Source organism: Phyllobates terribilis, unplaced genomic scaffold, assembly GCF_046119375.1.
Source record: "Phyllobates terribilis strain yellow unplaced genomic scaffold, ASM4611937v1 Scaffold_3__8_contigs__length_932513732, whole genome shotgun sequence".
NCBI classification, from domain to species: domain Eukaryota; kingdom Metazoa; phylum Chordata; class Amphibia; order Anura; family Dendrobatidae; genus Phyllobates; species Phyllobates terribilis.
The window spans coordinates 86,205,270-86,228,130 of NW_027362763.1; positions in this window are offsets into that span (position 1 = coordinate 86,205,270).

The following is a 22,861-nucleotide window of genomic DNA, read 5'->3' on the forward strand; positions in this document are numbered from 1 at the left end:
AGCTATGTACACATATACTGCAAATACACAGCTATATACACATATACGGCACATACACATCTATATACACATATACTGCACATACACAGCTATATACACATATACTGCAAATACACAGCTATATACACATATACGGCACATACACAGCTATATACACATATACTGCACATACACAGCTATATACACATATACGGCACATACACAGCTATGTACACATATACTGCAAATACACAGCTATATACACATATACTGCACATACACAGCTATATACACATATACTGCAAATACACAGCTATATACACATATACGGCACATACACATCTATATACACATATACTGCAAATACACAGCTATATACACATATACGGCACATACACAGCTATGTACACATATACTGCAAATACACAGCTATATACACATATACTGCACATACACAGCTATATACACATATACTGCAAATACACAGCTATATACACATATACGGCACATACACAGCTATGTACACATATACTGCAAATACACAGCTATATACACATATACGGCACATACACATCTATATACACATATACTGCACATACACAGCTATATACACATATACTGCAAATACACAGCTATATACACATATACGGCACATACACAGCTATATACACATATACTGCACATACACAGCTATATACACATATACTGCACATACACAGCTATATACACATATACGGCACATACACAGCTATATACACATATACTGCACATACACAGCTATATACACATATACTGCACATACACAGTTATATACACATATACTGCACATACACAGCTATATACACACTGCACATACACAGCTATATACACACACACTGCACATACACAGCTATATACACATATACTGCACATACACAGCTATATACACATATACTGCACATACACAGCTATATACACATATACTGCACATACACAGCTATATACACATATACTGCACATACACATCTATATACACACACACTGCACATACACAGCTATATACACACACACTGCACATACACAGCTATATACACACTGCACATACACAGCTATATACACATATACTGCACATACACAGCTATATACACATATACTGCACATACACATCTATATACACATATACTGCACATACACAGCTATATACACATATACTGCACATACACAGCTATATACACATATACTGCACATACACAGCTATATACACATATACTGCACATACACAGCTATATACACATATACTGCACATACACAGCTATATACACACACACTGCACATACACAGCTATATACACATATACTGCACATACACAGCTATATACACATATACTGCACATACACAGCTATATACACACTGCACATACACATCTATATACACATATACTGCACATACACAGCTATATACACACACACTGCACATACACAGCTATATACACATATACTGCACATACACATCTATATAGACATATACTGCACATACACAGCTATATACACATATACTGCACATACACAGCTATATACACATATACTGCACATACACAGCTATATACACACACACTGCACATACACATCTATATACACATATACTGCACATACACAGCTATATACACACTGCACATACACAGCTATATACACACACACTGCACATACACAGCTATATACACATATACTGCACATACACAGCTATATACACATATACTGCACATACACAGCTATATACACATATACTGCACATACACATCTATATACACACACTGCACATACACAGCTATATACACACACACTGCACATACACAGCTATATACACACTGCACATACACAGCTATATACACATATACTGCACATACACAGCTATATACACACACACTGCACATACACAGCTATATACACATATACTGCACATACACAGCTATATACACATATACTGCACATACACAGCTATATACACATATACTGCACATACACAGCTATATACACATATACTGCACATACACAGCTATATACACATATACTGCACATACACAGCTATATACACATATACTGCACATACACAGCTATATACACATATACTGCACATACACAGCTATATACACATATACTGCACATACACAGCTATATACACACACACTGCACATACACAGCTATATACACATATACTGCACATACACAGCTATATACACATATACTGCACATACACAGCTATATACACACTGCACATACACATCTATATACACATATACTGCACATACACAGCTATATACACACACACTGCACATACACAGCTATATACACATATACTGCACATACACATCTATATAGACATATACTGCACATACACAGCTATATACACATATACTGCACATACACAGCTATATACACATATACTGCACATACACAGCTATATACACACACACTGCACATACACAGCTATATACACATATACTGCACATACACATCTATATAGACATATACTGCACATACACAGCTATATACACATATACTGCACATACACAGCTATATACACATATACTGCACATACACAGCTATATACACATATACTGCACATACACATCTATATACACATATACTGCACATACACAGCTATATACACATATACTGCACATACACAGCTATATACACATATACTGCACATACACAGCTATATACACACACACTGCACATACACAGCTATATACACATATACTGCACATACACAGCTATATACACATATACTGCACATACACAGCTATATACACATATACTGCACATACACAGCTATATACACACACACTGCACATACACAGCTATATACACATATACTGCACATACACAGCTATATACACACACACTGCACATACACAGCTATATACACACACACTGCACATACACAGCTATATACACATATACTGCACATACACAGCTATATACACATATACTGCACATACACATCTATATACACATATACTGCACATACACAGCTATATACACATATACTGCACATACACAGCTATATACACATATACTGCACATACACAGCTATATACACACACACTGCACATGCACAGCTATATACACACACACTGCACATACACAGCTATATACACACACACTGCACATACACAGCTATATACACATATACTGCACATACACAGCTATATACACATATACTGCACATACACAGCTATATACACACACACTGCACATACACATCTATATACATAGTATAGCTTCACATTTTTATATGGGACGTTGTTTCCTTGCACTTATTTCTGCAGCTTTTGCACATTTGTGGTTTGGCTTCATAGACATTCAGCGCAGTCCTAGTTACTATTGGGGTACGCTCCATTGTTTTTCTTTTGCATTATTACACAGTATATCTCTATGTGTGACATCCTGCCCCAATGTCTCCGCTTATTTCTCATTCACACGCATCATGTGTAATTTACATTGTAACAAACCCTCTCCTGTCATACTTGCTTTCTCCTGTAGGAGGAGACTGTGGCAGTCTTATGAACATCTATGGACCTTTACCTGTCCCCTTGGCCCGAAAGTACATTGCAGAAACAGTCCTGGCTGTGGAATACCTGCACAGCTTTGGTGTGGTGCACCGAGACCTGAAGCCTGAGAAGTAAGTGCCCCCTCTAGGAGGAAGAAAGTTAGAGATTATCATAAAGTCTATGGGTTATTACTTGGGGCTGACACCGTCTGTTTTTTCACAGCCTCCTGGTATCGGCATCTGGTCATATTAAAGTCACGGACTTCGGACTTTCCAAACTCGGCCTCATGAGACCAACATCAGAAACCTACAAGGCTCCAACCGAGGACGTCACCAGAGAGTTCTGTGATGATGAGGTCGGCTTTACTTACAGGATCTTGTTCTTTACTCTTCTCATCTATTTCTTCTTCTCTGATATCTTCTCATCTAGAAAACGTTTTCCTCTGATGTTATTCGTCACAATTATTTTCTCAGCTCCTCATCTCCTTCTTCTGTTGCTTTCCAGATTGCTGGCTCCCCTGAATACATCGCCCCTGAAGTCATCTTACAGGAAGGCTATGGGCGGCCTGTGGACTGGTGGTCGGTAGGGATCATCCTACACGAATTCCTTCTATTCCGTGTACCATTTCATGGGGATTCCAAATATGAGACTTACTGCAGTATATTAAGGGGTAAGTAAAATAATCTGAATGCGGTGTGGTGTCATTGTTATTTGCTTAGATTGGTTCTGTGGTTTAGTTACTTGTTGTGTTAATCCAAAAGATTTTTGTTTTAATAAAGTAAATGAAGAGGTTTTATTTTCTGTAACATTTTCTTTTAATATAACAGATGACATAACTTGGACATTTGATAATCGCACTCCTCCACCTGATGCTCAGGACATCATCACTGAGCTGCTCAGAAAAGATCCGGCACATAGACTTGGGACAGGTAATGTATATAATAGTATTAATAATGAATTATTACACATCTGTGACCAGACAAATGATCACACCCCTGAGGATCAGCACTGAGGTTTTCTGCTTTACTTTCAGCAACTTTTCTTCACATCAGCTCTGTTACGTCTTTAGTTCAGAGTAACATAAACTGTTCAGATATGGAGCTGTCTATCTGATAATGTCTAGATCACTTTTTATTGTCTTCCTTTCCCAGGAGGAGCGAAAGAGATCAAAATGCATCCATTCCTATGTGGCATAGACTTTGACAGTCTTCTAAGTAAAGAGCCACATTTCATTCCTAACTTTGAGTCAGAAGAGGACACTGGCTACTTTGACCGTAAGTAGAAGGAGACGTCATCTGCAGAAAGCTTTTGTGTGTCTTGTCTTTCATATTTTGTGACAATCAGTCCCAATCATTTTTAGTGATAAAATGGTGACTTTCCGTGATCGGGTCTCATACTAATAATCTCTAATAACACTTGTGCTTTTCAGCTCAATGTAGCAATTACGAACTTATTGATTCAGATGACGGGGACACAAGCGAGGATAATAACTGGACAGAAAGCCTGAACTTTATATCATCGTCTCAAAGGCTTTCTAAAGTAAGTGTGACCGGTAAGATCTATAAAACTTATAATTAAAATAAAGTTTAAATATATATTTATTTTATTTTTCTCTATGTTTTAGCTCTGTTCCACCAATACCAGGGTGATGAACGATGAAGAACTGAAGCCACCTCCAGTGTATTCCCCAGAGAGTGCAAAACACTCAGACATGTGAGTAAATTATTATTATCGGGTTTGGATCTGATATATCAGAAGATCAACTGTAAGATAAGTGTAACTCAGCACTATATCCAGCACCACCACCCCATGATTGATGATCACTGTGGTTCTGGCTTGTGATAACGCCGGCGATAACAGCCGATCATTGCAACCAGTCAATCATTTCCAGTTCATTACAGGCCAATATTACTAGCGATTCTCCATTCTTAGTGATAGAAGTGGGTCCTGAGCAGGGTGCCTCCTCCATGTTATCCAAATGTCCTAACCGGCCTTGCAGACGGGTGTTCGTCCATTTTGTATTGTTTTCGCTTGTAATTTATGTTTTTCTTCTACCAAACAGGCAGCAAGAATCTTCCCCTTCTAAACCTGATGGAGACAAGCAGTGTTTCACTGCTAATTACAGCGAGTCCTCCCCATTGTCAGGTGTGTACAGGTCTATATGACATCCTATCACAGTCTGTGGTCAAAACATGTAATGTGAACGTGCACATAAAGGATCAGAAAATTACTACTTTTTTCTCCCTATAAAGCGATGAGCAGTTCATTCTGTAAAAATCTCCATTCTTTTATGCGTTAAAAGTTCTAAGGGGCCGTTCAGTCTTCTGCCAAACTGACTCAAATCCTGCGCCCACGGCCCCATATGGCCCATACTGACCCCTTTATGGCCTCATTGTTACACTGAGGTTTATGTAACTGATTATAAGGCAACACTGCGGCACATTACAAGTAATGTCATGGTAAGAAGGGACATAGCTCCTTGTCGAGACCCCACATGGCAGGTTTCATATTAATCAGTTCTCTGGGTAATCTAATTCTCACCCCTCTGCTGATGTTATGTATGTGTGACATATTTCCCCCATTATGGGGCAATAATCGATTACCAGGGCTACAAGCCACGAGAATAACACCATCCTATAGAACCATACAAAGCTCATCTCTTAGGAGTTTATAATCAACATCTTTTTCTTGTTTTTTATTCGAATTTCCAGTTCAGGGGAAAAGAAAACCGAAAAAACAACAAAAACCAGAGAGAGAAGAAGAAGGGGAAAGGAGAAGAGGTGAGTGTGACAATAAGCCCCATGTTGTGTGGTGTCGGCCGTGGAGCAGATCAGTCAGTGGTGGGATTGTCACATGTATGATGGCGGACAATCCCCCCGTACCTGTGTATGGATGATTCCTCTGCCGTCCGGCCACAGTGACCGCACAGCCGTGTCCTCTGATATGGAGTCCTGTTACTGACATCAGTGTTACGTCTCTTCTCATAGGTTCTCTCTTCCGCCGGGTGATCTCATCCTGCCGGCGTGGACTATCCAGGGCTGCTCACTCCATCCGAGAAAGCTGCTTATTTGGTGTCTGTCACCGCGGCTCCATAAACATCGCGAGGGCAGAAAACCGCCACGTCTAGCGCCCTGAGGAAAGTACAGCACATCCACCATCAATGCTGTACCTGTATGGAAGGACTGGTACCATCTACATGTGGCCTCCTGACCAGCAAGGAACATCTGCTGAAGAAGGAGGTTCCTCCAAGAACATCTCCTCGTCCTTCCATGCAATTCTTAATTTAAAAATAAAACTTTTAAATTGATTAATGTCCCTTTGTATTTAATAGAGTCCTCCTGACATTTATGGGGTGTCAGTTGTTTACGACATACATGTCTGATGGGTGGGCTACAAACAGGAGAACATCTGTTCCATGTCTCCCAGTAATCCTCCAGACTTCGGCCAAAAGTGGAGGAGAGGACCAGTGATTCTGTTACACCTAAAAATGATGGTCAATGTAGGAAAAACATGTTCTGATCCATAGATTTTATCCATAGACTCGGACCCTTTTACCTAAATGTGGCTCGACCTAAGTTTTATGCACAGGAACCAATTGGATTCGGTGCTGGGCGTCCTGGGGAGCCCAGGGGTCACATCCCCACTGTGACATAATAAGACCTTCTGTATTCTAGAGACCACCCTTCTCACCAGGGCTGTGGGGTCAGTAAGACAATCTCCACCTATAATAATGACTAATAGAAAATAATTGTGAATATTCAGCAATTTTTGCAGGAAAATCTTTAATATTACACAAGGTATCCCCTGATCCACCGCAGGGAGACAGCTGAGTTCATTTGTACTAGGTATGTACAGCACCGTTGGTTCAAGCATTCAGATGAATACAATTTTGTTAGCAGTCCTCCAGCTCCCACTCCATGGTAATGACTATGGTAGGGTCCTCTGGCAAGGTGGAAATGTTGCGGGAGCAACATCCCGAATCTGCCCCTCTCCTGTGCCCGTCCGGAGTGATGTTCCAGCCGGAAGCGCTGTTGGTGAGTGGAGGACGTGAACAATTGTATTTATTTTTAGTTTTTCATTAATTTTTATTCAAATAAGAATGGTAAAATGGGACAGTAAAAAAAGGAAGGAAAAGAGGGGAGAATTAAATACTCAGTGTGGACAGTACTATATAAAAAAAAATTCATAAAAGCACTATGAAATTAATCCCCAAGGATTTTATAACCCCAGTTGGGGGATTAAAATGTGCTACCTGGGGAACAGGCATCAATGTCACCCATCGCTGTGTATGTATGAGAGTGCCATTGAAACAAGACGGAATTGGTATGCAGTTGTTAAAAATTGTTATATGCCTAACTCTAAAAAATGAATATTGTATATATATGTACATACAGTGGGGTAACTATAGTCTGATGGGCCCGGGACCGCGCCCCCCCCCACATCCTGAATAAATATATACAGTGGGTACGGAAAGTATTCAGACCCCTTTAAATGTTTCACTCTTTGTTTCATTGCAGCCATTTTGTAAATTCTAAAAAGTTCATTCTTTTTTCTCATTAAAGTACACTCTGCACCCCATCTTGACTGAAAAAAACAGAAATATAGAAATTTTTGCAAATTTATTAAAAAAGAAAAAAACTGAAATATCACAAGATCATAAGAATTCAGACCCTTTGCTCAGACACTCATATTTAAGTCTCACGCTGTCCATTACCTTGTGATCCTCCTTGAGATGGTTCTACTCCTTCATTGTGTCCAGCTGTGTTTAATTAAACTGATAGTGTGGCACCCCAGGGGTCTGGTTTCCACAGTAACAGCAATGTTATGTCTGAGAGCAGGTGGGAGGTCTCTTGGTCAGGAATCCTATGCATGCCACACCTCCTGCCCAGTCCTGGGAGGGGAAGAACTTCCCCTATATAAACCTGGGGCTGAGGCAGGGTTAGAGAGTTCAGAGGGAGAGTTCAGCCAGGAGGGCTGACAGGGAGCTGTGGCTCCGGCTGGGCCCAGCTCCTGGTCCATGCCAGGAGTAGAGAAGAAGTAGAGACAGAGAAAAGAAGCAGATATAGGAAAGAACATCAGGAGCTCTGTGGGAGCAGTGCTACAAGGAGTCAGGGGCTGGCAGCTGCAGAGCTCGCCCTGACTGAGAAGTTATCACCGGACCCGGAGTCCGAGGCTGTGGGGACTAACTCCTATCCAGCAGCAGAAACCGACCGGCAGGGGATTGCAGGTCCTCTGGCCAAGAAACCCGAAGGCACGGTCACACGCGTGGGACCAGCACCGCCGTCGTGGAGCGGAAGCTACTAGAAGGCCCCGAGTCACCGGCCATATGGGTGAGCACCACACGGTACACTCAGGGACGTGGGCTACTTATACCCGCTTCTAGCAAGGTAGCCAGAAGAGTATCGTTAGTTTGGGAGGCCTACAACTCCGCCTGGCCAGGGGAGATCCCATCTGCTCAAGGACTGACCAGGCCCCAATCGCTAGCCAGTACTCCGGGAGGGTCTATCGTTGTCACCAGTAAAGACCCTGAACTACACCGTACCGTCTCTGAGTGGTTCCTGCTACCCCCATCATCCACGTCGACTGCCCTGAGGCCATACCCCTCCCGTTGGGGGTAATACTATCACGCTGCACAATCCTACCACCGGCCTCAGTGGTCTGCCCTGCAGCAGCAGCTCCTTAGCTGTACTCAACGGGTGGCGTAGTCGTCCAACATCTACCGCTAATACAGCGCCACTTAGTCTGACTCCCTGGGCACGGACCGGATCACCGCCACGAGACTACAACCCTCAAGAGATCCGGCTCCGGGTAAGCTCCCGCATGCGCAACGCAGCGCGACACAGGCCCAGGGGCGCGTCAACTTTTGGCGTAGTCGGCAGGATTTCGTGCCCGCAACCACCGGGTACTGCGTGCCTGAAAAAGACTGTTCAAACTTACCTGTGGTGAAGATTCCCGCCATCCGGCGCCATCTTCCGCTTCCTTCCCGCCATCGGTGGAGTTTTCCCGCCATCCGGCGCCATCTTCGGCCTTCTTCCCGCCATACGTGGAGTTTTCCCACCATTGGACGCCATCTTGAGGACGCCGCGCGGGAAGAAGAGGGGCGTGGACTCCGAAAGCGCGCGAGAACTGAAGCCCCTCCTCACGTCCGGACGTTGCGTAAGGTCCTGGAAGGAGCCCAGCAGACGCCGACGTCACAGGAGCGCGACGGAAGGTCCTCAACCCTGACGATCCACTGCGGAGCCGCGGCCTACGGAAGAGGATCATCGCAAGGTAGGCCACGGTCCACTAGGGGGGAGAAGGATGCCGGATACGGAGGAGAGCTTCACCGCTTCAACCCCCGCCAGCGCCACCGCTGTTGCGGTCATGCCTTTCACCATGCCCTATATCCCGGGGGCAGCCTGGCTACCCCAGTACTCAGGGGAGTCACATACCCTGCATGACTTTAGAGAAAAGCTGGATAGCCTCTTCCAGGTGTATCCCCTCACAGGGGAGCAAAAAGTGAGCATCCTGGTGGCCCAATTAACCGGGGCAGCCCAAAGGGAGGTAAAGTCCTGGCCACCTGAGAGGAGGACTGTCGCAGAGATACTAACCCAGCTAACCGAGGAGGAGCTGCAGTACTACCAATACGAGGAAAGCCAAGAGGACCCGGACGGGTCTGAGGACTACCCTCAGGAGGGAGCACAAAGAGGACATAGCTACTGAAGGGAAGTAGCGTGAATAAAGAGCTGTAAATAGTTACCCGTAAGGGTACAAGGACTGCTGCTAATTAAAATATGGTCCCCGTTGGGATTAGTGAATTGTTCCCCATGTGCCCCTATCTTAAACCAGGCTGAGGACTGTGAGCAGCCATTCCTTATCCCCACTGGCCGAGGACTGAGAGCGGCCATATCCTGTAAATAATTATGTGTTTCTAGTAATTTATGGGAGTCTTTGGTGGATTTGCCGGGAATCCTTTGTACATGGTTGGAGCGTAACCCAGGAATGGACTAAAGACTGTTAAGGACTCGGGGCAGGACAGACCACTACCTGGTTACGTCTCCCTGTTTTGGTGAAATGGACACCTTGCTTTTCTTCAAAACTGCACCCGGTTGCGGACACGCCGTAACCATCTTTATGTGTTTTTCTTATTGTATTATTATTGTTTATACCTTGTTATGTTTTTCTAAAAATATGTTTAGTCCCGGAGTACTAAATTTCACTAGGGGGGAATGTGGCACCCCAGGGGTCTGGTTTCCACAGTAACAGCAATGTTATGTCTGAGAGCAGGTGGGAGGTCTCTTGGTCAGGAATCCTATGCATGCCACACCTCCTGCCCAGTCCTGGGAGGGGAAGAACTTCCCCTATATAAACCTGGGGCTGAGGCAGGGTTAGAGAGTTCAGAGGGAGAGTTCAGCCAGGAGGGCTGACAGGAAGCTGTGGCTCCGGCTGGGCCCAGCTCCTGGTCCATGCCAGGAGTAGAGAAGAAGTAGAGACAGAGAAGAGAAGCAGATATAGGAAAGAACATCAGGAGCTCTGTGGGAGCAGTGCTACAAGGAGTCAGGGGCTGGCAGCTGCAGAGCTCGCCCTGACTGAGAAGTTATCACCGGACCCGGAGTCCGAGGCTGTGGGGACTAACTCCTATCCAGCAGCAGAAACCGACCGGCAGGGGATTGCAGGTCCTCTGACCAAGAAACCCAAAGGCACGGTCACACGCGTGGGACCAGCACCGCCGTCGTGGAGCGGAAGCTACTAGAAGGCCCCGAGTCACCGGCCATACGGGTGAGCACCACACGGTACACTCAGGGACGTGGGCTACTTATACCCGCTTCTAGCAAGGTAGCCAGAAGAGTATCGTTAGTTTGGGAGGCCTACAACTCCGCCTGGCCAGGGGAGATCCCATCTGCTCAAGGACTGACCAGGCCCCAATCGCTAGCCAGTACTCCGGGAGGGTCTATCGTTGTCACCAGTAAAGACCCTGAACTACACCGTACCGTCTCTGAGTGGTTCCTGCTACCCCCATCATCCACGTCGGCTGCCCTGAGGCCATACCCCTCCCGTTGGGGGTTATACTATCACGCTGCACAATCCTACCACCGGCCTCAGCGGTCTGCCCTGCAGCAGCAGCTCCTTGGCTGTACTCAACGGGTGGCGTAGTCGTCCAACATCTACCGCTAATACAGCGCCACTTAGTCTGACTCCCTGGACACGGACCGGATCACCGCCACGAGACTACAACCCTCAAGAGATCCGGCTCCGGGTAAGCTCCCGCATGCACAGCGCAGCGCGACACAGGCCCAGGGGCGCGTCAATAGGACTTGATTTGGAAAGGCACACACCTGTCTATATAAGACCTCACAGCTCACAATGCATGTCAGACCAAATGAGAATCATGAGCTCAAAGGAACTGCCCAAGGAGCTCAGAGACAGAATTGTGGCAAGGCACAGATCTGGCCAAGGTTACAAAATAATTTCTGCATTACTCAAGGTTCCTAAGAGCACAGTGGCCTCCCTAATCCTTAAATGGAAGAAGTTTGGGACCACCAGAAGTCTTCATAGACTTGGCCGTCCAGCCAAACTGAGCAATCGTGGGAGAAGAGCCTTGGTGAGAGAGGTAAAGAACAAACCCAAGATCACTGTGTCTGAGCTCCAGAGATGCAGTAGGGAGATGGGAGAAAGTTTTACAAAGTCAACTATCACTGCAGCCCTCCACCAGTTTGGCCTTTATGACAGAGTAGCCCGATGGAAGCCTCTCCTCAGTGCAAGACATATGAAAACCCGCATAGAAGTTGCTCAAAAACACATGAAGGACTACCAGACTATGAGAAATAAGATTCTCTGGTCTGATGAGATGAAGATAGAACTTTTTGATAACTTTGGTGATAATTCTAAGCGGTATGGGTGGAGAAAACCAGGCACTGCTCATCACCTGCCCAATACAATCCCAACAGTGAAACATGGTGGTGGCAGCATCATGCTATGGGGGTGTTTTTCAGTTGCAGGGATAGGATGACTGGTTGCAATTGAAGGAAACATGAATGTGGCCAAGTACAGAGATATCCTGGATGAAAACCTCTTCCAGAGTGCTCTGGACCTCAGACTTGGCCGAAGGTTCACCTTTCAACAAGACAATGACCCTAATCACACAGCTAAAATAACAAAGGAGTGGCTTCAGAACAACTCTGTGACCATTCTTGACTGGCCCAGCCAGAGCCCTGACCTAAACCCAATTGAGCATCTCTGGAGAGACCTGAAAATGGCTGTCCACCAACGTTCACCATCCAACTTGACGGAACTGGAGAGGATCTGAAAGGAAGAATGACAGAGGATCCCCAAATCCAGGTGTGAAAAACTTGTTGCATCATTCCCAAGAAGATTCATGGCTGTACTAGCTCTAAAGGGGGCTTCTACTCAATACTGAGCAAAGGGTCTGAATACTTATGACCATGTGATATTTAAGTTTTTCTTTTTTAATAAATTTGGAAAAATTTCTACATTTCTGGGTACCCCCCCCCCCCAGTTCATGTTTTCTTTCCCCTCTTTCTTTATTTTATCTTTTAGACAATCTTTGATATGTGGCATCATGGCCTCATAGAACTGACTCTCGTTATTTCAATGAGAGGGATGCGATGATACCTGGTCTAGTGAAGGAGACAGTCAGGCAAATCTGCTGACTATGTGGGTCTGTGCGCCGGCCGGCTTTCCGAGTCCCAGTGACATGAGGTGTTGTGGCTATTCTGTAGCCCCCGCTTCTGTCACATGACGCGGATGCTGGCCGGCGTCCGGATCTCAATGGTGACGCACACGTCACTTCCGGTCCCGCGGTCTTTGTGTTCTAGCGGTGTGTGGCATCAGGGCTTATGCCCCGCCCCTCTGCTGTCACATGACGCGGATGCCGGCCGGCGTTCTACCTCCGCAATGACACTGTGCGTTTCAGCGGTGTGTGGCGTTAGGGCTTAAGCCCCGCCCCTCCGCTGTCACATGATGCGGATGTCGGCTGGCGTCCTGGTCTCCGCAGTGACGCTGATATCACTTCCGGTCTTTAAATGTGCCTGGCGCCAATATAAGCAAGTGACAGCGAGGCAGCAAACATGCCCCCTGACGAAGGGAACCACCAAAACGCGCGTCGGGGCTTCTCTGCTCCGCATGTGCCGACCTTAGACGGACCTCTAAATCTTTGACTATTCCCTGACTGTCTTCTGCTGAAGCTTGATATCTCTGGTATGTATAAATAGTGACTTAGCAGGTCACTTATGGTTATATCTGGCATATGATAGGGAACGTACACTCAGCAGTATAGAACAGCATGGGTATGCTAGTCCAGTATAGGTGCTGTACTTGAAAATATGTATTGACATATCATCTATGTATGGTGTTACTCCTCAAATACTTAGATAGTCTATATCCGACTTAAATTGTACTGTTTGGTCCTGCATGTGTCCGCCATGTGGAGAGGGTTGTTGCGGGTTTCTATTCCTCATGTGTTTTCCACCCTGATTCCTGCTTTTGTCTGATCATCTATGTACTAATAAATTTTGATGCATATCTTTAAAACCATTGGCTCCTTTTTCGTTGCTTTGTTTTGGTTGGATTTGCCACTGTATATAAAGCCAAATAAATAACCAAAAGCAAAAATGCACCTCCAGACCTTGGGCTAAGTTCACACTTATCGTTTTTGATGTGTTTTTGCACTTTTGCTTTTTTTTCAACGGTGAAAAATGCATTCACCCGCAAATGTCATTTTAACATTTTGCTACCTTATCTGGCCATGTGGTGTGTGAGATATGATCAAACACATCCAGAATGAACACTCATTTCCAGCTGATAATACCATCTAGCACCTGTCCCTATTTTAAAAGCAGCTAACAGCGTTCTCAATAGGGAATAGTTTTTTTCAAGCACGGAGTACAATGCAATAATCCCTGACTAGATGCCTGTAAAACGCTATCCCAACTGATATAGGTCTCCTGTACACGAATCTCAGATAAGAGAGGTAATATACAAGTGCATCTCACTAAATTAGAATATCATCAAAAAGTTAGTTTATTTCAGTTCTTCAATACAAAAAGTGAAACTCATATATTATGTAGAGTCATTACACACAGAGTGATCTATTTCAAGTGTTTATTTCTGTTAATGTTGATGATTATGGCTTGGTCAGTGTGGAGAGGTGGTGGAGATGCCAAATAAAAACCGCGACGAGTTTGGTATCTGGTCAGGGGCCTGGACGTTTATGGTAAAACTTAAGTGTTCAGGTGGTACGGTTGCCCACATTCCATCATCTGCCTTCCTGGGTAGGGATCGTATCCTGGTCTTCTACCTGGGGCAACCAAAGCTCTGTCACAGGTACGGCGACCCTACACACTTCAGTGCAAAGTGCACTGTGCAGAAATGTGCGTTGTGTGGGGGTGTCGGTCATCTTGCTGCCTCTTGTGTGGAGATTAGGTGCCACCTGTGTGGTGAGTTAGGTCACCCAGTCAGCCGTTGTCCTCGCTCCTTCGCTAATGCAGTCGAGACCCCGGTGGGAGAAAGCCATGAGGCCGATTTTGCTGGGGAGAGGACTAGCAGGGGTGGGGGAGCTGAGGGGCCAGGGAAGAAAAACAATAAAAAGATGCCTGCCCAGCTGAGGCGTCTAGACAAGTGCAGACAGGAGAGGGAGCGGGGCGAGCCCCGGGCTACGGGGGCGGCCCCTGTCCTGGATGCCAGTGTTGCTGCTGAGGCCCCGAGGGATGATGAGTTTGATGAGGAGGTCAGGAGGATCCACAGGGAGGAAACCCCCTCTGCCTCAGAATCCTCCCAATATGAAAGTATGGATGAGGACAATAAGCGGTGGCTAGAGAACAAGCGTAAGCTCGGCACCAAAAAGAAGAGAAAGAAGGGAGATAAAATATCTTCTCCCGCTCTGACCAAGGTACCTAAGGAAGGTAAAACTGACTCCCCTCTAGTTGGTCTTTCTAACCGCTTCCAAGCCCTTGATAACATCTCTTCCTCAGAAGAGGAGGCTGAGGGTGAGGTTCTGGCTTCGGCGGAGCTTACAGGGGGCGCCGAGTCTCCTTCTCCTGGGGATGCAAGGTCCTTGGGGGGAGGGACTGGCCCAGAGTCCAGAGACAAGGACGAAAAAAGAAGGAAAAATGTGGGAATGGACACCTCTGTATCATTAAAGAGGGGGAAGGATTCCTCCTCTGAGGCAGAGGATAAGGGGAGTGGGAAGAAGAAAGCTATCTAACTCAATCACCAATGATGGCGGTACCCACTCCGTTGACGCTGGTGTCCATTAATGTCGCCAGCATTAAGTCAAATATGGCTAGATTGGCGGCCTTTGATTTTCTCAGCCGGGTTGAAGCTGACGTTTTCTTTTTGCAAGAGACCAGGCTGCCAAATATGGCAGAGGGAGTGGAGACTTGGGCCCTCCTATTGGTCTCTTGCGGCCGAGCCGTATAGCGGAGTGGCGGTCCTTTTTACCGCACCGGTAGAATGCCGACGGGTTATTGAGTTAGAAATGGGGAGGTGCCTGATATTAGATGTCCTCATGAAGGGACAAGAGCTCTGGCTCATTAACATCTATGGTCCCCAATCTAAGTGGGACCGGAAGTGTCTCTTTATGAGGATCAAGCCCTACCTTTTTACGAGTCGGCAGGTCGTCTTTGGAGGGGACTTTAACACTGTCATGAGGCCCCGAGATAGAGGAGGTTCCAGAGACAAGCTGACTTATGATGGCGTCGCCCTTAATAGTGTAGCTAGTGAAGCTCGCCTGGTAGATGTCCACATCCGGCTCACCGCAGTCCACGAGGGGTTCACCTATCATAGAGGTAACTGTAGGTCCAGGATAGACAAGTTTTATTTAAAGGAGGAAGCCGTCTCTTCAGCAGTATCTGCTGTTGAGGTGGAATTCTCCGATCTCTGTTTGATTTTGTTTTTTCTGAATGTTACAGAGACTCCCCGGATAGGAAGAGGCTTTTGGAGGCTCAATTCGTCTCTCTTGGTAGAAGCGGAGATAAGACAGTCCTTTGAGGATTTTCTTCAGAGCCAGGTACCCTTACTGGATCTTTGTAGTAGTAAGTCAGAGTGGTGGGAGATGTTCAAGAAAAGGGTGGCGAGATTCTTCCGCCAGCTCTTGAGACTCTGGAGCCTGGACAGGTACCACCTGTATCAGGGCCTGAGGAGGAAACTCGAGCATCTTGTCTCAACTGGAGGTAGCCGCGAGGAGATCTCCAGAGTGAAATCTTTGCTAATGAGGTGTCAGTATGATAGACATGCATCTTTGGTTTTTGAGAGGGATTATGGGAAGTACCGCTTGCCCGACCCTTACAGAAACTGCAAGATGTCAGTGACTAGTAAAGTTGTTACAGGACTGGTTGACACTGCGGGGTCCCTGAAAAGATCCAGATCAGGGATCCTGGAGGTCGTCAGATCCTTCTACTCGCACCTCTTGGGGAAGAGGGATCTGGATTGGGATGAGATGTCGGCTTTTCTGGCTGAAGCCGTCCCCGAACCAGGGGTAGACCCCTCTCTTGGCGTTTTGACAGAGATGATCAGGGAAGAGGAAGTTAAGTTGGCGATTGAAGGGCTTGCCCTAAAGAAATCTCCCGGTCCAGATGGCTTAACATCTGAATTCTATAAGACCTTTAAGGACGCCTTGGTTCCCCTGTTGACTGAGGTATTCAATGAATGTCTTTTATCGGGCACTCTGCCAAAATCAATGAGGAGGTCTGCCCTGATTATCTTGTCAAAGGGTAAGGACTCATCTTGCATTGAGAATTGGCGCTTCTCAATGCAGACAGGAAGGTTTTGGCAAAGGTGCTGTTTAATCGGCTGGTGAAATTTGCACCCCGGCTCCTTTCGGGAGCCCAGCATTGCTCTGTTCCGGGCCGCAGTACAATTACTGCTGTACTCTGTGTCCGAGAGGCGGTGGAGCAGGGTAGGGCTGGTCACTGGAAGGGGTACATGCTGTCATTGGACCAGGCAAAAGCGTTTGATCTGGTTAATCATGAGTACCTCTGGTCTGTCCTTCTGAGGTATGGCCTGCCGGGGGGGTTTGTTTATTGGCTTAAGACCTTGTACGCTGGAGCAGAGAGTTTCCCGCTTGTGAACGGTTGGATTGGCAGCTCTTTTGAGGTTGGGTGTGGTGTTCGCCAGGGTTGTCCCTTGAGCCCGCTGCTGTACGTGTTTGCAATTGACCCACTTCTTAGGAGGGTGGAGTGTGGACCATTGGCTGGGATCGTGATGGACCGGGCAGCACCGGAAGCCACTCTGAGAGTGGTGGCGTATGCCGATGATGTCACCGTTTTTGTTTCCTCTGATGGGGAGGCAGAGTGGCTGATATCAGAAGTAAATAGCTACTCGGAGGCATCCGGGTCCAAGATCAACCGGGATAAGTGTGAGAGTCTCTGGCTGGGAGGAGGAGATTCTGGTTTTGATCTCCCGGACACCCTTCCAGGACCCAAAGTCTCTGCAAAAGTTCTTGGCATCGAATTTGGCCAGGGGGATTGCCCCAAACAAAATTGGAACAGCAGGCTAGAGATCGCCACTCAGAAGGTGAACCAATGGAAGGGTTGGTCTTTGACCCTAAGGGAAAGGATAAACCTGATCAAAACTTACCTGCTCCCTGTGCTGATCTATCTGGGCAGTGTGTGCATCTTGCCGGAGCCTCTCTGGACTCGGGTCTACAGTTTGTTCTTCCAACTGTTATGGGGGAATAGACTGAACCTGGTCAAGAGGGAGGTTACTTACCATACGAGGAGACTAGGAGGGTTGGGTATGGTGAACCCTGTGGTATTCCTTGTGAATACCTTCATTAAGATCAATATTGCTAACCTCTGGAAAGAGAGGGCTCCCCCGTGGGTATTCTGCTGTAAGGGATGGTTTCAGCCTTTCTTCCAGGAATGGGAGACAGGAGGGCAAGTGAAAGATCTACGCACACCACATTGACATCTACCGGCTTACGCTACTGTGGTTCTGAAGGTAATTCGCTGGTGGGGTCTGGGAATGTGGGAGGTCAGGACTCTGCCAAGGAAGCTCCTTGACAAAAGGGTTCTGTTGACTCATTTTCAGAGGCCTCTGGTGTGCAGGGATTGCCCAAGTCGGGATGTTGGGGTGGGTCTGCATCTTTTGAATTCTATCAGGATCCCTCGAAGTTTTGGGACTTGGCTTGGCGCTGCTTTCATGGGAAACTGTGTGTGAGGGACAATCTGAAGTGTAGGAGCTCTGAGGACAGGAACTGTCCTCGGGAGCATTGTGGTACCATGCTTGAAAGCATGGACCACTTCCTGCTTCGTTGTCCCTTTAACACAGAGGTGTACAACAGGATGGACGCCTCCATTGACTGGCCCTGGCTGGTCGGTCTCTCTTATGCGGAATTGGCCTATGGAGCATTCGGGGACCTGGGTGGTCGGGACCACTGCACCTTATTTCTAGTTAGCGCAGTGGTTAGGTATCACACGTGGAACGCACGGTGCTTAGTATCGACGCAGGGGAAAATCCTCCCAGTGGACGATGTGTTTAGGACCATACTCGGTGACCTGGTGAAGGTGCGTTCTCTGGAGTATGAGAGACTGGGTACACGGAGGGCCGCTCTCCTCTGGAGGGGCTTTTCTTTTAGTGTGCCCTAGTCTGGTCATCTCCTCTCCTGGTGGTGGGCTGCTGCTGACACCATAGATTTTTGTTTTGTTTTGATCAGCAGACAGTGATGTAGGGCTGCAGGCACCGAACTTGGGCTTTGTCAGTTGTGGTTATTGTATTGTTTGTTATTGTATTGTTTGTTTCTGTATATATTGTATATATGGGTTTGGGTGTAGGTGTTAGGTTGGGTGGAGGGAAAAGGGGGAGGTGGGTTCATCTTGTGGGACACTGGTTATTTGGGTGAAAAACTGGCACTGCCTGATCTGGCCTATGGAGGTTGGACTGAGGCATGAGGCGCAGGACCAGCTCTCAGGTCAGTGCCGGGGAGGGACTGGTGGGCTTGAGTGTGGGGTGTTTTGTTTTGTCTTGTATATATTTGTATAGTTAGTATTTATTTTACTTATAATAAAAAAAAATAATAAAAAAAAAAAAGAATGTATATATTAGTTTGTATATAATTTGTCGGTTATTGTTTATTATATTGTTATTATTTGTTTGGTAACCGGACCAGATGTCATGGTGTAGGTAGCTATTATTGTGTATATATGTATAATATGTGTGTGAGGAGAGAGAGAGCGGCTGGACCAGCAGAATAGTGAGTGCAGCTCTGGAGTATAATACAGGATGTAACTCAAGATCAGTAATGTAATGTATGTACACAGTGACTGCGCCAGCAGAATAGTGAGTGCAGCTCTGGAGTATAATACAGGATGTAACTCAGGATCAGTGCAGGATCAGTAATGGAATATATGTACACAGTGACTGCACCAGCAGAATAGTGAGTGCAGCTCTGGAGTATAATACAGGATGGAACTCAGGATCAGTAATGTAATGTATGTACACAGTGACTGCACCAGCAGAATAATGAGTGCAGCTCTGGAGTATAATACAGGATGTAACTCAGGATCAGTAATGTAAAGTATGTGCACAGTGACTGCACCAGCAGAATAGTGAGTGCAGCTCTGGAGTATAATACAGGATATAACTCCGGATCAGTAATGTAATGTATGTACACAGTGACTGCACCAGCAGAATAGTGAGTGCAGCACTTGCATGGGCTACCACCATTTTTTTTGTTATCCTGTGTTATGATACAATGACATGACAAATTCAGCCTTAAAGAACGAGTCATTACTACTTCAATCATAAAGTAAATATCAATATCAATTGTATTAATCACAAGAGAGACACACATATATGAGATTAGTTGGACGGGGGGTGGGGGGTGGGGGAGGGAACGTGGTTTTAGTGGGGGTGCCAGACCAATTACATATCTGACATAGATATAGCAGTATCACATAGATCCCCACAACAGTATTATAGTGCTTAGGTCCTAACTCAGTATAATTAAATCAAAATCAATAAAGAGGAGCAGCACACATCATATAGGTGGAGATTACATAAAAACAGGCACACAGGTGGTAAAACAGAGCGCCATGGCTGAAAGGGGTTGTCCACTACTTTATATCCCCCCCATGTATCCCCCCGGGGCCCCTAAGACTTCTTGTAAATACCTTCTGTTGCAGATACGGCCTGTGAGTGGCGCTATCACTGGCCGCTCACAGGCATCATGTGACCCCCGGCTGCAGCCGGCTCTGACATCCGCTGATGTCACGACAAGTGCTGGCAGCAGCCGGGGGTCTTTGTCTTCCAGGTTCCAGGGTGGACTCCAGGCTGTGGGCGGGGTTACCCCTCCTCGTCACACCCAGCATCCACCACGCGCTCTGCCTCTTTCCATTCATTGGGAAAGCGCGCGGTGGATGCAAGGTGTGACGCGGGGGTAACCCCACCCACAACCCAGCGGCCACCGCGGGGACCCCAGTGCTGAGTCACGCCTCACTTGTCATGACGTCAGCGCGGAGTCACGTGATGCCTGTGAGAGGCAACCGATAGCGCCGCTCACAGGCATTATCAGCAACAGAAGGTATTCACAATAAGTCTTAGGGGCCCCGGGGGGGATACATAAAGTAGTGGACAACTTCTTGAATGTTAGAGATAAGTATACTGGTAATGAATGAGGCACTTACCCGTGAGTCCGCACGTCATGCCCAACTGCCCCAACGCACGCAGGGGCACCCCCTGAGGAAGATTCGAAATGTGCATTGGGGCAGTTGGACATGACGTGCGGGGCTCATGGGTAAAAGAAGAAGTAATGACTCGTTCTTTAAGGTTGAATCTGCTTTGGTCTTTTGAGTCTACTTCACCTATAATGTACTAGCTATTGAACCACCCGTTCTACGCCCGGGTGGCGAGCATTTATATTGGTATATGGCCTCCATCCTGTCATGTGCTGCTGCTATCCTGCTCCCCCATCCTGGTATGTGCTGCTGCTATCCTGCGCCCCCATCCTGGTATGTGCTGCTGCCATCCTGTGCCCCCATCCTGGTATGTGCTGCTATCCTGCGCCCCCATCCTGGTATGTGCTGCTCCCATCCTGCGCCCCCATCCTGTCATGTGCTGCTGCTATCCTGTGCCCCCATCCTGGTATGTGCTGCCCCCATCCTGCGCCCCCATCCTGGTATGTGCTGCTATCCTGCGCCCCCATCCTGTCATGTGCTGCTCCCATCCTGCGCCCCCATCCTGTCATGTGCTGCTCCCATCCTGCGCCCCCATTCTGTAATGTGCTGCTGCCATCCTGTGCCCCCATCCTGGTATGTGCTGCCATCCTGCGCCCCCATCCTGTCATGTGCTGCTCCCATCCTGCGCCCCCATTCTGTAATGTGCTGCTGCCATCCTGTGCCCCCATCCTGGTATGTGCTGCTATCCTGCGCCCCCATCCTGGTATGTGCTGCTGCTATCCTGCGCCCCCATCCTGGTATGTGCTGCTGCTATCCTGCGCCCCCATCCTGGTATGTGCTGCTGCCATCCTGCGCCCCCATCCTGTCATGTGCTGCTGCTATCCTGCGCCCCCATCCTGGCATGTGCTGCTGCTATCCTGCGCCCCCATCCTGGTATGTGCTGCTGCCATCCTGCGCCCCCATCCTGTCATGTGCTGCTGCTATCCTGCGCCCCCATCCTGTCATGTGCTGCTGCTATCCTGCGCCCCCATCCTGGTATGTGCTGCTGCCATCCTGTGCCCCCATCCTGGTATGTGCTGCTATCCTGCGCCCCCATCCTGGTATGTGCTGCTCCCATCCTGCGCCCCCATCCTGTCATGTGCTGCTGCTATCCTGTGCCCCCATCCTGGTATGTGCTGCCCCCATCCTGTGCCCCTATTCTGGTATGTGCTGCTCCCATCCTGTGCCCCCATCCTGGTATGTGCTGCCCCCATCCTGGTATGTGCTGCTCTAATCCTGTGCTCCAATCCGGTCTTGTGCTGCTGCCATCCTGTGCCCCTATCCTGGTATGTGCTGCTATCCTGTGCCCTTATCCTGGTATATGCTGCTATCCTGCGCCCCCACCCTGGTATGTGCTGCTGCCATCCTGTGCCCCCATCCTACTATGTGCTGCTATCCTGTGCCCCCATCCTGGTATGTGCTGCTGCCATCCTGTGCCCCCATCCTGGTATGTGCTGCTCCCATCCTGTGCCTCTATCCTGGTATGTGCTGCCCCCATCCTGTGCCCCTATTCTGGTATGTGCTGCTCCCATCCTGTGCCCCCATCCTGGTATGTGCTGCCCCCATCCTGGTATGTGCTGCTCTAATCCTGTGCTCCAATCCGGTCTTGTGCTGCTGCCATCCTGTGCCCCTATCCTGGTATGTGCTGCTATCCTGTGCCCTTATCCTGGTATATGCTGCTATCCTGCGCCCCCACCCT